Source organism: Aedes aegypti, chromosome 1 (genome assembly GCF_002204515.2).
Source record: "Aedes aegypti strain LVP_AGWG chromosome 1, AaegL5.0 Primary Assembly, whole genome shotgun sequence".
In the NCBI taxonomy this organism is placed as follows: Eukaryota; Metazoa; Arthropoda; class Insecta; order Diptera; family Culicidae; genus Aedes; species Aedes aegypti.
The window spans coordinates 257391140-257405068 of NC_035107.1; the positions used below are offsets into that span (position 1 = coordinate 257391140).

The 13929-nt window shown below is 38.8% G+C and overlaps 1 protein-coding gene across 10 annotated transcripts in view; it reads right to left on the reverse strand.

Moving 5' to 3' along the window:
- The window catches only part of LOC5567292 (alpha-1,6-mannosyl-glycoprotein 2-beta-N-acetylglucosaminyltransferase), a 318648-nt gene that overhangs the window by 283176 nt on the left and 21543 nt on the right, over positions 1–13929 (reverse strand). For all 10 annotated transcript variants that reach the window (XM_021837631.1, XM_021837627.1, XM_021837632.1 and 7 more), the window contains one exon: positions 13191–13392. The gene's annotated coding sequence lies outside the window, so the exon portion shown is untranslated. The remainder of the gene's footprint in view (positions 1–13190; positions 13393–13929) is intronic.

The window sequence follows — 13929 nt, forward strand, 5'->3', positions numbered from 1 at the left end:
CTTCCTAGCAGCCTTATTGTTATTCAGCACATTGATAGCTTTCTTTACCTCATCTAGCGTTGGATGTTCCACAGCCTGTCCATCGCCATCGATTTGGATTCTGCTACCAGATCCACTTTTGTAATCTCCGTTTAACAATGACTCGAAGTACTCTTTCCACATGGCGGCCACCATTGCTTTATCCGTCAGCTAATTTCCTTCACGGTTCTTGCGTCTGAGCAATTACTGCTTCTTCATGCTCCTTTTTCTTCTGCGATGGATCCGTTTTTCGGCTGCCCTTGCTTCCTTGTACCGCTCTCTGCTCTGACGGGTACCAGACACCAGCATCCGGCTTCTAGCCAAGTTCTTCTCGTTCGTCATTCTCTGGCACTCCTCGTCAAACCAGCCGTTCCTTGGTCTTCGTTGAGCAGTACCTACCACTTCTCGCGCTACTGTGCTCACCGCTCCGTGGACTGACTCCCACAGATCGCTAAGGTTGACGCTTTCGTTTATTTCGCTAATCCGCTCGTCGAGCTTTTGATGGGAACGATTGTCGATTCCTAGAACTCGAAACGGTTGATAATCGTGCTCGGATTTTGCTTACAACGAGATAGTGTTCTGAGTCGATATTAAGACCCCTGAAAGTTCTAACATCGATGACATCGGAAAAATGTTGGCCGTCTACCAGAACATGGTCATCTTGGTTGCAAAGTTCGCCATTTGGGTGTTGCCAGGTGTGCTTTCGGATATCCTTACGTGCAAAGTAGGTGCTACTGATGGCCATCCCCCTGGTGGCAGCAAAGTTCACTAAACGTAGGCCGTTGTCGTTGGTAACAGACTGAAGGCTCTCTGTACCTAAAGTGCCTGTAAAAAAGAGTGACGTCATGTTCCAATTTTGACAGGTCTCCTGCTCGATTGGAACGCGGGTTTGTATCGAAATGACAGTTCGCCGCTGTTCCAATTTTGACATTGACGCCACTCTTTTCTAGATCCACTCTGTCTGTACCAATGATAGGGCGGAAGAAGTCCTCTCTTCCGACCTGTACGTTAGGGATCCCATAGCATCACCGATGACAATTTTCACGTCATGTTTTGGGCATTCTCCATAGGTCTTATCGAGACATTCGTAAAACGGGTCCTTCACGTCATCGGGTTTGTCGTTAGTCGGTGCATAGACGTTGATCAAGCTGTAGTTGAAGAACTTGCTCCGAATCCTCAATACGCAGATCCGCTCGTTGATCGGTTTCCACCTAATAACGCGCTTCATCTGCTTCCCGATCACTATGAAACCGACTCCGTGTTCAGCTTTATCGCCACCGCTGTGGTATATGTTGTACTTGAATGCGGTGTTAGCGACGGGGTCTACCGCCCTGAATTCTCGTTCTCCAGATCTTAGCCAAAGCACTTCCAGAATAGCAGCCATGCACACGCCAACTTTTCGCAATTCACGAGCCAAAAGGCTCAATCGTCCAGTTTCATTTATGGTCCTGACATTACAGGTACCGAGTTTCCAATCATAGTCCTTTTTTCGTAGCTGACGTGATACAACATTTCATACTCAGCCGCTGGATGCTAGAACAGACGCTGTTTGAGCCGCACTTCCTGATATACAGACGCTCAGAACGTACCTCCTCACTCTAGCTGATGTCAGAAGGACAGGTTGCACTACCAGCTAAGTACACAACTCTTAGCTGGCGGTACTTGTCATCATTTGACCCGTGGAAGCGCGAGGTAGGAACTTGTGAGGACCAGAGCTGTGTTGGTCGCTCCTTCCTGATTGTCGACTCCCCATTTTGCAGCCCATATGCAGAATCATATTTCCTCAAATTTCTCTTTCCAAAAAATCTTAATTTTTTTCGAAAACATTCCCGAATTTATTGTAGTTTTCAGCGGAAATTCTTCTTCCCTGCCTTTTTTTTCTGAGATTTAATTTTCAACTCAACAATAATGTCAAATTGTTGCAGTCTCAAGCATGTAAAAAAATGGATTCTATTTAGAAGACTGAGTTTAGTTGTCTCAATAATTGTAAATTTTGTGGAAGATATTAGATATCCGTGATATTGGAAATTAGAAGACATTTAAAAAACGCCTGGCATCTCTAATCCCAGGACCTTAAGCTTCATGCGGTATGCCTCAATGGCAAGTTGTACCAGTTTACCCTGCTGAGCTAGGGCTAATATATTCTATGTTCCAAATTTTGTCCGTTATTTCCAGCTAAAGGTCGTTGCCGTTAAATCATTTCGTAATCCTTCTCTGTCGGTTCAAAAAGTTTCAGTAGCAGTAAGTTGTTAGCATTATGTTCCCTATCCTAGCGATGGAGCTGCAATCTTAGATATAGCTTCCATTTTGTATTCAGCCACAGGGTGCCAGAACAGACTTGGTGTACAGACGCTCAAGACGCACCTCCTCACTCTAGCTAATGACAGAAAGACAACAGGCTGCACTATCAGCTAAATATGCAATCCTTAGCTGGCGGTCATTGCCACTGTATCGATATCAAGGTTCTTGGTTCGATTCCCGATTGCTGCAGAAGCTTATTTTATTTTCAATTTTTAGTTTCTCAAGGAAAAATTATAAAATTCAATCCGATTCCTTGTAACAAAGTCCGACCAATTTCGATAGTCCATTTCTTACGTTTAGTATCATAACGTTGTATCTGTAATGAACTAATCCTGTTCATCGATTGTCACGAAAAATTCAATCGTTTGTCGTTGCATTTTACAAGGTGGTACAGAAAAGAACGATGAGAGCTTCCTACTGAAACAAGAATAACAAGAACCGATCGTAGAAAGTACGCCATTTTGATACATTGCAAAACGCCGTAACAGCTTTTGTAAACAACATATAATTTTCGTCGTTGTCCAGTCTATTTAAGCCCACTGAAGTTCTCTAGCGGCACTATTGTATGTACAGAAAGTCATCTTCTTTCCGATATAGGGCGTCGGCTTGCATGAGAGGAGTTAAATGCGCTCTTTGATTTCAACGAAAGGTATTGTATACTATATCAGTTACGCTCTTTTGAAATGTTGGTGTTGCAATGTGCGTACGCGAATATCCACATCATCCACGAAGCACACAGTTTGACCGCACAATCTACCATTATGAGGGCAGAATCCACAGTCAATGTAACAAATGTTTCTCACCTTCAGCTAGAGGATTGTGCATGTAACGTTGCGTATCTCTTCAATCATATTAATGTCCATGCGAGGTGTAATGGCACCAGAGGGAAATAAACTTTATCCTATCAGTTGCCAGTCAGAGGCGCAAGGGCCTACAGCACTACGGATTGCTCCATCAATCGTATTGCATCAAGCAGAGATTCGTCTTTCATGTCTGGACCTGAAGGGTCAGGGACTGTTCATGAATTACGACTTCTTTGATGATTGGTAGGTCTAGCCGAAATATGCTATTCATATAAATGCTGAGTCCGCATTGTCCACAAATCGATCAACATGATTTATGAATAGCCACCAAAACCACGGGGTGCTCTCGATGTGGTGCGATGTAGACCATTCCGCACTTCAAGAACGGATTTCCCCAACCGTAACATACATATTCGTAACGACAAGGACGATGTGCCTTCGTATCGTCCTGCTGTTGTCACACCGGAAGTGATGTATTAACCGCAACCCATCCATCTCTGGAACCACATGCATGCCGTTATTGCTCGGCGTGACAGCGAATGGCGATGGGACGGTAAAGCTCTTATTTCATCATCATCGTCATCCCAAACGGTAGCCTGGCGGTGTATTCGCCATAACCACTCATTATTTCTGTCCATCTGCGAATAGGACACCGTTCTCTTCACGAGGAGATGGATTCGATGCAGAAGTCATACTTGAGCTATTGCAGATACATCTGGACTGGAAAGGACTCGAACGTGAAATGTGAAAGTAGGTCATGGTAATTGATTGAATGAATGTAAATTTAGCATTTCCATTGCTGATTTGATTTATTTTCTGCAAGGATATACTCGAAATACAGCCATTTAAATTTAAATGGTATGTTACTAAAAAGAATAACCATTCAGATATATTTCATTCCCAGCTTTCCGATTGTCATTTTTAAATGTGAAATTCAACTCAATTCAGAACCAAAATCAAGAATCACCAGGTATCGAAACGAATCATGTAGCAATTCTACTTTCGTTCCACCTGAGTGCATCATCACAATCGAGCAATCGGAGAAATCCCACAGCCACAAACTGTGAAGCTTAGTGACCGGAATCGACAAAAGTGGAAGATTTATTTCCCGAATACCAGGCCCATACTCAAACCATCAGGCTTGTCCAATGACAGCTTGAACCAAACTTGCCTCTTTTCTGCTGCATTCGACGAGTCGAAGCGGAGCGGACAAGATGAATTGCCGCTGCAACTTTCCCAAAGTAAACATATCAATCTTGACGCGGAGGAAAACACCAACGGTGTGCGGTCACTGGAAATGCGATGACAGAGTGTCTTGCGAAGTTTTGCGTGGGGGCTTATTGCGAACCGAAAAGTTTGCTTTCATTCTAGTTCAACGGTTTACAATAATGGTGCAATACGGAGACCGTTGAGTTTGTGCTAAAGTTCTACGGAATCAATTACTTCGAGTAGATGGAAAGTTATCACAGAAAGTTTGAACAGAGAGCGCCGTAAGAAGATTACAATTCTATCAAATTTATCAAGACTTGAATGCTGACTTCTAACAGCAATTTATTTGAATTATTCAGACAAAGAGATGTTATGAAATCTGTGAAAAAATACAATTGTTATTCTGAAAATCAAGACGGAATATCTCAAGAAAACTGTTAGGATATTAGAAGGTAATGACGAATTCCATGTCAAATCAGAATCAGCGGTACTGGGGGATCTCCCCTACTCTTAGAGAAGTGATCATAATTATCATTAGGATTTAAAATAATTTCAAGATTTTCATTGTATCGTCAGAACATATTTATTTTGATAAAAAACAAAATTTTGAAAATCGACCAAAAGTTGTTCTTAGAAAAACTTTTTTATTGCAAATTTACTATCATACAAATACTATCAAGATACTATGGTAAAAATTTAAAAATAATAAAAATTTGATTATTATGTAATTTAAAAAGTACATTTTATTTTTAAATATTTCATGAAAAAACATGAAATATTTTAACAGTGAATTTTATTTTCTTATAATCCAAACGGTTCACTACAACGTTTTCATAGAACATTTTTCTCTAAAATCAACTGTTTCGGAGTTAGGATTTATCAAATCAATTGCATACAGAATCGTATAGGCCATTTTCAAACGTTATTCTTGAGTCCAAATCATCGATTATTTTATGGAAAACACATATTGTACCATGTCAGAAACATGTGCAAAATTCAATCCGAGCACAATTTTTAATTTTTTCGACTCATTCTGGATGGAATTCGTCTTATGATGGAATAATTCCTGGTTTCCTTAGAACAATACATTTGAACACATTGAAAAATTCCTGGAAGGTAGAAAAAATACAGCTTACAGTTTGAACAAAGTTCTAATCAATAGGCTCAATGATATTTCAATTTATATAGCGAAAACACTAATTAACGAGAATTCGGTACCAATTTTCTGATTTTATTGCGAATTAGGTAAGCCAAAATAGTATGAATGAGTCGAAAAATAGTACTGGGTTGAAAACTGGTAGTAAAATTGGTCGAAGGATTGTTCTAAAATGACTTGCATATTTATTAAATCATATATATATATTTTTTTTTTTTCAAATAATTTAAGGTTACCAACAATTCTGATTAGTTGGGATACATAGTCGTTTATTTAAATTAATTTAATTAGAATGAAAAAAAAGGGTGGATCTATGTTTAAGTATGGCACATCATGTGGAAAATAAGGATTGTTAAACAAAACGAGAGTGTGGCCAATATCAGAGATAATCGATTTTGAGAAAAATCCATGAGTTATCTTTAGAGGTAACTCGACTCATTCCTCACATAGAAGGATTGATCCATATTTTTATAATAACTACATATTTAAATGCACATTGCGGAATTTACCCTCAAGTACCACATTTTGCATTAGGTTCTCAGTCTATTGATTACCAGAAACAATAAAAATTGCTCGAAGATAAACTTCAAACTCGTTTTATCAGTGTATACTATTCTTACATGACGCTGGGGATCAGTACATCTTACGTTAACGTCAATCGCGGCTACTTTCCAGATTTCGACTGATACCCTGTAGTTTAGATCTGTACATGTAGTAAAATGTACGTTCAGAGATTATCCCTCACTCTTAAAAATAATGAAAATCACTATGGACGTAATAATGTGATATGACTGAATGACACATGATGTAAGTGATGAAATGACGTAAAAATGGGTACAGAAAGATGTATTGAAAGAAAAATGTAATTTTACATGATAAAGGACATGAAAACGATGCCGCTATGATTGACATTGCCCGAATCAGACACCATCGTATTTAAAATGTGATACAAATTCACGTCATTTGGCTCGCTTCTTTTATGTGCATCTAAAAGACGTAAAATCGCATTATTTTTTCGGAGTTTGCTCCCATGTTTGCATTTTGGTCAAATGACGTTTGGTCTAAAGTACATTTATTCGAATGTACATTTAGTCGAATGGACATTTCGTGGAGAAGAATTTAATAGCTTTAAGAAATATATGATATTTAGTTGAAAGGATTTTTAGTCAAAAATTCAGTCGAATAAGTTTTATTTTCAGATTATAGACTGATTTGCTGCTGACAATAAAAGTAATCGCCTATTTCGATGCGTGGGAAATTTATTCAAAAAAATGATCAAGAAAATCACTTTTCTTTGATCGCAGTACGCAGCTGAGAAGAAAAGTCATTTCAAATTAAGCTCTCTGTAGGAAATTTCTTAACCCATTCAGTCAATGAATTTCTTTACTTTTCTTGAACGAAACAGCATACTTAGCTTATTCCTCGATGTAACGTCTCATTTATTTTTGCAGTTTTTGATATTAACATGATTTATAAACTAAAAAACATTCTTAAACAAATTTACACCAATTAAAGCCAATGTAGACTGTCGTCTACTATCTACATTTATAACTGCATACAGTCATAAATCGATATCGAGTGAGTTAGCTTCATGGTTATTCGCTCAATTATAAATTTAATATTTTCCCACTGCTTCACATGTATATGAACAACATCATTCTTCCTTATCCTTTTGGCATTTACGCTCCCATTGTAACCATGCCTGCTGTGCTCTTCAAAACTTTATTATTTATTGATTAATTGATTGTTTGTTTTAATTCTGACCCTATACACCTATATTGTGAATTCGAGTCAGGGTTAATAATTATTGATTTAAACTTCGCATTCAAAAAAAACTAGATTAAACTCAGATTACACCTGTGTGTGTTTTAGGAAATACCTCACTTATTCTTCAAAAAAGCTCTACGAGAATTTGATGTTTTAACTGGAATCATTCTTTCTAGGGTGCCATGAGAAATTCATCCAATAATTTATCCATGAAGTCTCTTGAAATATCATAAGGTAGTCCCAGAAAATGCTCCAGGAATATCTTTAAGTATTCTACCAGATATTCTTAAAATTCTTCCAGAATTTCAGAGATTTCTTCAAGAATTCCTATAAACATTTGATCAAGGATTCCTTTAGCAATTCTATCATAAAACTCTGGAGCTCCACCAAGAAAAGGTTCAAACATTCCTTCAGGAATTTTTCCATTAGCTCCACCAAGGATAATTCAAAAAATCACCCAGAATATGTGTGTAGGAAATGTTTCTGAGGAATTATGGATTCAACGATTTTGAATTTTTCGGAGAGTTTCTATGAACTGTGCCTTTGATTAAGAATCTCATCAGATCATTACGTGAATTCTACTATGAATTCTTCAAGATTGTTTTTGGAGTTCCAGCTGAAATTTGTTTAGAGATTCCTTCATAAATTATTCCAGCCGTTTTTCATGAATCTTTCAGTGATCGCATTTTCTAAGAACAATCCAGTTATTTGTGGAATGCTGTAGGATTTATTCCAAAAAGTCGTTCAGTTATTCGTACAAAAACCTTAATAACAGTCCCCTCGAAATATCTCCAGCAATTTCAATATGAACTTTTTCAGGAGATTCTAAATGGATGATGATTTTTTGGAAGAATAGTAAATTACATAGATCAATGTATTTCAAACGTTGAACAGTAAATAGACACATTTTTTTGAACTTCTACAATTTTCGATAAAACAAAAACGGGACCCAAAACCCAAAAAAAAACGGAAAAATTATAATCAAGAATAGTGTATCCTATATCGACATAAGCAGATATGCTAACCGCGTTGTAATGTGTAGGTAATAATAGTCATGCACATGGATTCGTTATTGTCTTCTGATGAAAAGTATTTTTCTTCTGATAGTTTCATCTTGGGCAATAAGAAAACGGGACTTTTGGCGATATTTGTCGAAAATAGAATAGACCGGTCTTAGTTGAAGTGAAAAATATGTGAATGCTAAAGTTTAACTACTGAAAAATGTTATCAAATGGATAAACTATTAGTGAAGAAAAACTAGTCAACATTTATAGACATCGCATATTATTATGCCCTACCTGTTTCAACTTTCCCCAGTGTACCTTATTCGTTACATGCACATACCTTTCATATTGAGGTATCTGAACGCAATCTATGTGTTTGCTACGAAGCTAGCCAGGATGTTGAACATACCCACATAAGACATAATACCACGAGGCGATGCGATGTTTGTGAAAAACTTAGTATGGCTATTTCGGGTTAGTTAAGCCATTTTGGGCATATTTTGTTATCACACACTTTTTTATAGGTCTGCCATCTTTTCAAATGTCCATATCATGCGTGAGGCAAACAAATTGACTGGATCTGTTGCAATTCGTTCACCAGCTCTCTACGTAATCCTTTTCAAGAGGCACTAAAGTTCATCACGATGTCCCTAGCGAGCTTCAAACGAATTGTGAATTGCTCTTTGTATGAATGTTTCCACCTTCTTGTACGAGGAGTAATACTTTAAGAATAAACAGCTACAGCATTTGTCCAAAATGGGCACTCCATCGTTTACTGTTGAAACAGAGGAGACGCATGGTACTTGACAAACTGGTACGCTCCACTTATAACCAAGGGGGTGGCATGATCCAATATTTACCAACCCAACATCAATTCAACATGGCGTCCAGTGTTCTTGTTTTGATTGTTTTGAGAGGGACAAAACATATGTTTTTATGGGTAGGAGATATCAATAATATCTCGCTGATGCGTAAAACATTAAACAAAATGATGAACAAATGAAAAGCGCATCAAATACGACGATTCAATGCGATATGTTTAATTGCCAGAATCTAGCACTAGCAGCGTATGAGCCGTATACTCGAAAATCAGGAGCAAGGTTAGGGCAAACCGACCAGAAAGTGGGTACCAAAACGCGAAGTACCAAAACGATGTGAGGAAGAGCCGAAATGTATGCAGGATGACAGTCGTGTCAGTCCCCTGCTTATAACAGAGCTAACAATTCGCGGATTGTGTGAGGGACCGCCTATTAATTACGTAAAAGGTCAGCACGTTAAATGAACCCGGACGAGGCAGCCTTTTTGCTCGTGAATTGCAAAAGTTTGAAGTGAGCGCGACTACTATTTAGAAGATTCTACCCCATTACCCCGAATTCCATTTCCCCGAATGCCATCATCCCGAATTCCATTACCCCGAATGTACCATAACCCCGAATTCCATCACCCCGAATGCTATTTCCCCGAATTTACAATTATCTTGGCATGATGATATTGATGACATTTCCCAATTATATTGGAATTCGGGGTAATGTTTTTCGGGGTGATGGGTCGTTCGGGGTTTTGGAATTCGGGGTAATGGCGTTCGGGTTAATGGCATTCGGGGTAATGGGATTCGGGGTAATGGGGTAGAATCATTTAGAAAGTAAGATGGCCTAGATCTGGAGAACGTGAATTCATCGCGGTGGATTTCGTCCTCAACATAGCTTTCAAAAGCTGGATGCACCCAAATGACGAGCTCTACAACCAAATACACCACGTTTAGGTGGACGGCCAGCATTTCTCGGATATCATCTATATGAGGACCTTCAGATGTCCACTATTACGTTGTCTTACGGTTGTCAACCGTGGCGAACATTGAAACGGGCGTCTTATCGTCGTTTCATAGATGTTCCTAATTTGCAAATAATTTCGCGCCTATTAGGTTGGCAACCAAGTGTACGTGCTTGAATCAGGGTCTCGTGCAAATATTTCAAAGTCGAAATTTTTCAGGTGATAAAAAGCAAGAAAGTTGGATATATGAATAATATTTTCAAGAAAGTTTAGACTGGAATTTAAAACAAAAATCTATAAATCAGAGGTCTGAAGGTCTGGACAAGATCTTTACCAGTTCTTCAGTAAAATAAGTAGATTTGAATGACCGAAATCTTGGAAGATATTTTACCAGCTTGGGAAGGGAGTTTCTGGAAAGTTTTTGGGAATTATATTAAGGTGGATTCATAGGCAGCGTTGGAGAAAATTTTGCTAGTAGGGCAAACCCGATCTTGAGCTCTAGCACATGACTAATGTCGTCTGGCGCATAAGTTAGATCTTAGAGGCGCTTCCAGGATCCCCCTTACAACATAAGAGCACAGCGACCGTTGCGTTTCGGTATTCAGCGCTTATCTACAGAAGGTGTAGTAGTAGAACACCGCCAGAAACTTGATGAGCGGATATGGGGAACCAACATGTAAACTACATCCTCAACAATCTGTTGGAGTCTTTTCACGGTGCGGTGAGCACAGTAACGCGAGAGGTGATAGGTACTGTTCAGAGACGACCCAGAAACGGTTGGTTTGATGAGGAGTGCCAGAAAGTGACGGGTGAGAAGCATATTGCCAGAGGCCGGATGTTGGTGTCTGGTACCCGGCAAAATAGAGAGCGGAATAGGAAGCGAGAGCAGCCGAGGAAAGAATTCAACGCAGAAAGGAAAAGCAGTATGAAGAAGATATCTTTGCTGAGGCGCAAAACAGCATGGAACAGAATGATATGCGAAGATTTTACCAAACTGTAAATGGCGTGCGAAGAAAAACAGCGCCGTCTTCCGTCATGCGAAATAATCGTGAAGCTAGCTGACAGGAGAGAACATAGGCGCATATGAGAACAGACGATCAAGGAGTTGAAGAATAGTAAGGGTGCTAAAAAAGACGAGCTCTTGGCCGAACATTTCAAGCACGGTAGTGAGCAGCTGTATGGAATACGAGAGTGTTGAGGATATGGAAGAAAGAAGAATTGCCTGCTAGCTGGCTGGAGGGTCTCATCTACCCTATGTATAAGGAGGGGCACAGACTGGAGTGCGTCAATTTACCGAGGAATAACGCTCCTCAAAATAGTGTCGCATACTCTGTTCAACAGATTGAGCCTGCTGGAGAACGATTCCTCCAGCGTCGGCGAACCAAGCTGGTTTTCGTAAGGGCCGATCAACGACGGATCAAATGTTTACCTTTATCGCAAGGTCCTTGATAATTTTCGAGATTACAACTTGCAGACTCACCATCTGTCCATTCATTTCAAGACAGAGTATGATTCAGTAAAAATCAATGAGTTAAGGCAGATAGTGATATAACACATTTTCCCGAAGAAATAGATTAGGCTGATTCGAGCAACGTTAGATGGATCGGGCTCCATAACCAGCTAAAGTTCTGTAGCCTGCAGACGAAATCAAAATTCGCGCTATATTAGACACTAATCTTTCCGGTTGCTCTATACGGGCATGAATCCTATAAACCCGCCGATACGTTAAAATAGGTCGACCGGCAAGCATTTGGAGCTCTTGAGCGTATAGTGCTGCGAACAATACTCGACAGTAAACAAGAAAATGGCATCTGGCGGCGTCACATGAATCATGAGTTGTGCCAAGTATAAAAAGAAGTGGATATTATCAAGCTCATAAAACACGGCAGGCTGGGTTGGGCTGGTCACGTGGTACGAATGCCGGAAGAACGACAAGCATAAATAATATTCTGTAGAGAACTCGGACGTGATGGCCCGCAGCCCAACTTCGTGCGACTGCAAAAAGTTTGAAGACTTTTCTCATATCTGCCCCGTTTAAGGTTCTTGGAAATTAAAAAACCGCCACTAAAGTTCTTTACACGGAAATCTGACCTAAGGTAATTGAATTGAGATTATAAATGGGATAAATAAATTATCAAGGTATAGAATATGACATGCATAACCATTTAACGGACAAAGCTACAATGTATCATGCATGAACAAAGTTTGTCACAAGAATATGGAATTGGTCATACTCGATGTAACTAATTTGAAGGTTGGATTTCCACAGAACCCTGGTCTATAGTCTAACACAATCTGGAGAGAGAGATTTAAGCAGAATACTAAGCAGGACTCTCGCACAGGCTATTATTAAAATATTCAGCGGTATTGTAAAAAAATCTTGGACATGATTTTTACGTGCTCAATTTCTTAGCACAGCTAACAAAGAACTCTGGCTATGTAGTAATAATCTTATGTTTTCCAAATCATTGACTTTTTCTCCCCAATGTACGAAAGCATCAACATTTTTGGTGCACTAATAAAATTATAATCAGCACATTATATCAATTCTGAGATTTGTCCCGTAGTTCATAAAGTTAGGAACGGCTTGGCTAAAATTACATTTTGTACATGCTTCACGACTTTCAACGTATTTTTCCAACTAAACTGTTAATCATTAGATTATATACTCTGGTTTTGAATACTGAAAACATCTTGAATAAATTTACGGCTAGATAATTAATCCTAACGGTTTATTTCCCGAAAAAATATCAGAAGTTAAAATTATGAAACAATGTTCTAGATTAAACAAGAATAATAATTCATGAATAACCTTTTGGATTAGTATCAATGTGTATCTATGTGTTCACGAACAAAACTTGTTCAAATATTTTTCTCACTATGAACAGCCTTCTTCCGAAACAAACCCACATGTGAATCGAGCTAAGCATCATTCTGCACACAAAGAGAATTTAAAATCGATATCATTGTTTGCGCTTTGCTTACCGAATGTATGAACCGAAACAAAATTCAACAAACCAACTACGCAAACCCCAAGCAAAACCGGCTTCAAAATAAAATAAACAAAACGACACTCTGCTGCTGCTGTGAAATGTGTCTGGCGGAACACATGAACTAAATGTGCAGAAAAAAAAAACATAACAACTAAATACTAACACTAACCTTGATTCCGCAAGCCTTCTAATTGATATCGATCCCTCGTTTGCAGTCATCGCCGCCGCCACCATAAACAGCGCAGTGCTTTCTTAGCCCACGCGTCGTCGTCGGCAATAAAATCATTAACACACGGTTCACAAAACTCTTCTTACACAATGCTCAACTCAACAATAACATCGAGAGCTACCGGCTCGCTTCTGGCAGGCGGCTATTGGAAAGAATTGAAAATATAAACAACGGTGGCAATACAGTCCAACGGAGAGCGGAAGGTACACAGTGGCGGAAAAAAGTTTAGGACCATCTTACTAAAAATATTCATGTACGCTGAATTTCTATATTTTTTATTACCATTGTGATTTTGTACCTATCATTTTATTTGCTACTCAATACCCTTCTACGATTGATTTGGTATTAACCGACTCTAGTCACCTTTGTAGCCAACTGGTTACTCATGCTGATTTTGATTCTGATCATGTCCCTGTTACATTTTAAATAATCCATGAAGCGATACTCAATCCTATCAGCTCCACATTCAATTATTTCCGAGCCGACTGGAATATATTTGAAACACATATCGATAGTAATCTTGATGTTAACATTTCTCTACAAACAAAATCTGATATTGACAATGCTCTTGAAATTTTAATAAATTCCATGGTTGAAGCCAGGGGCATTGCAATGCCAAAATGTGAAGTAAAATTTGTATCCGTGATTATAGATAATGATCTTCTTGAATGAATTTCTT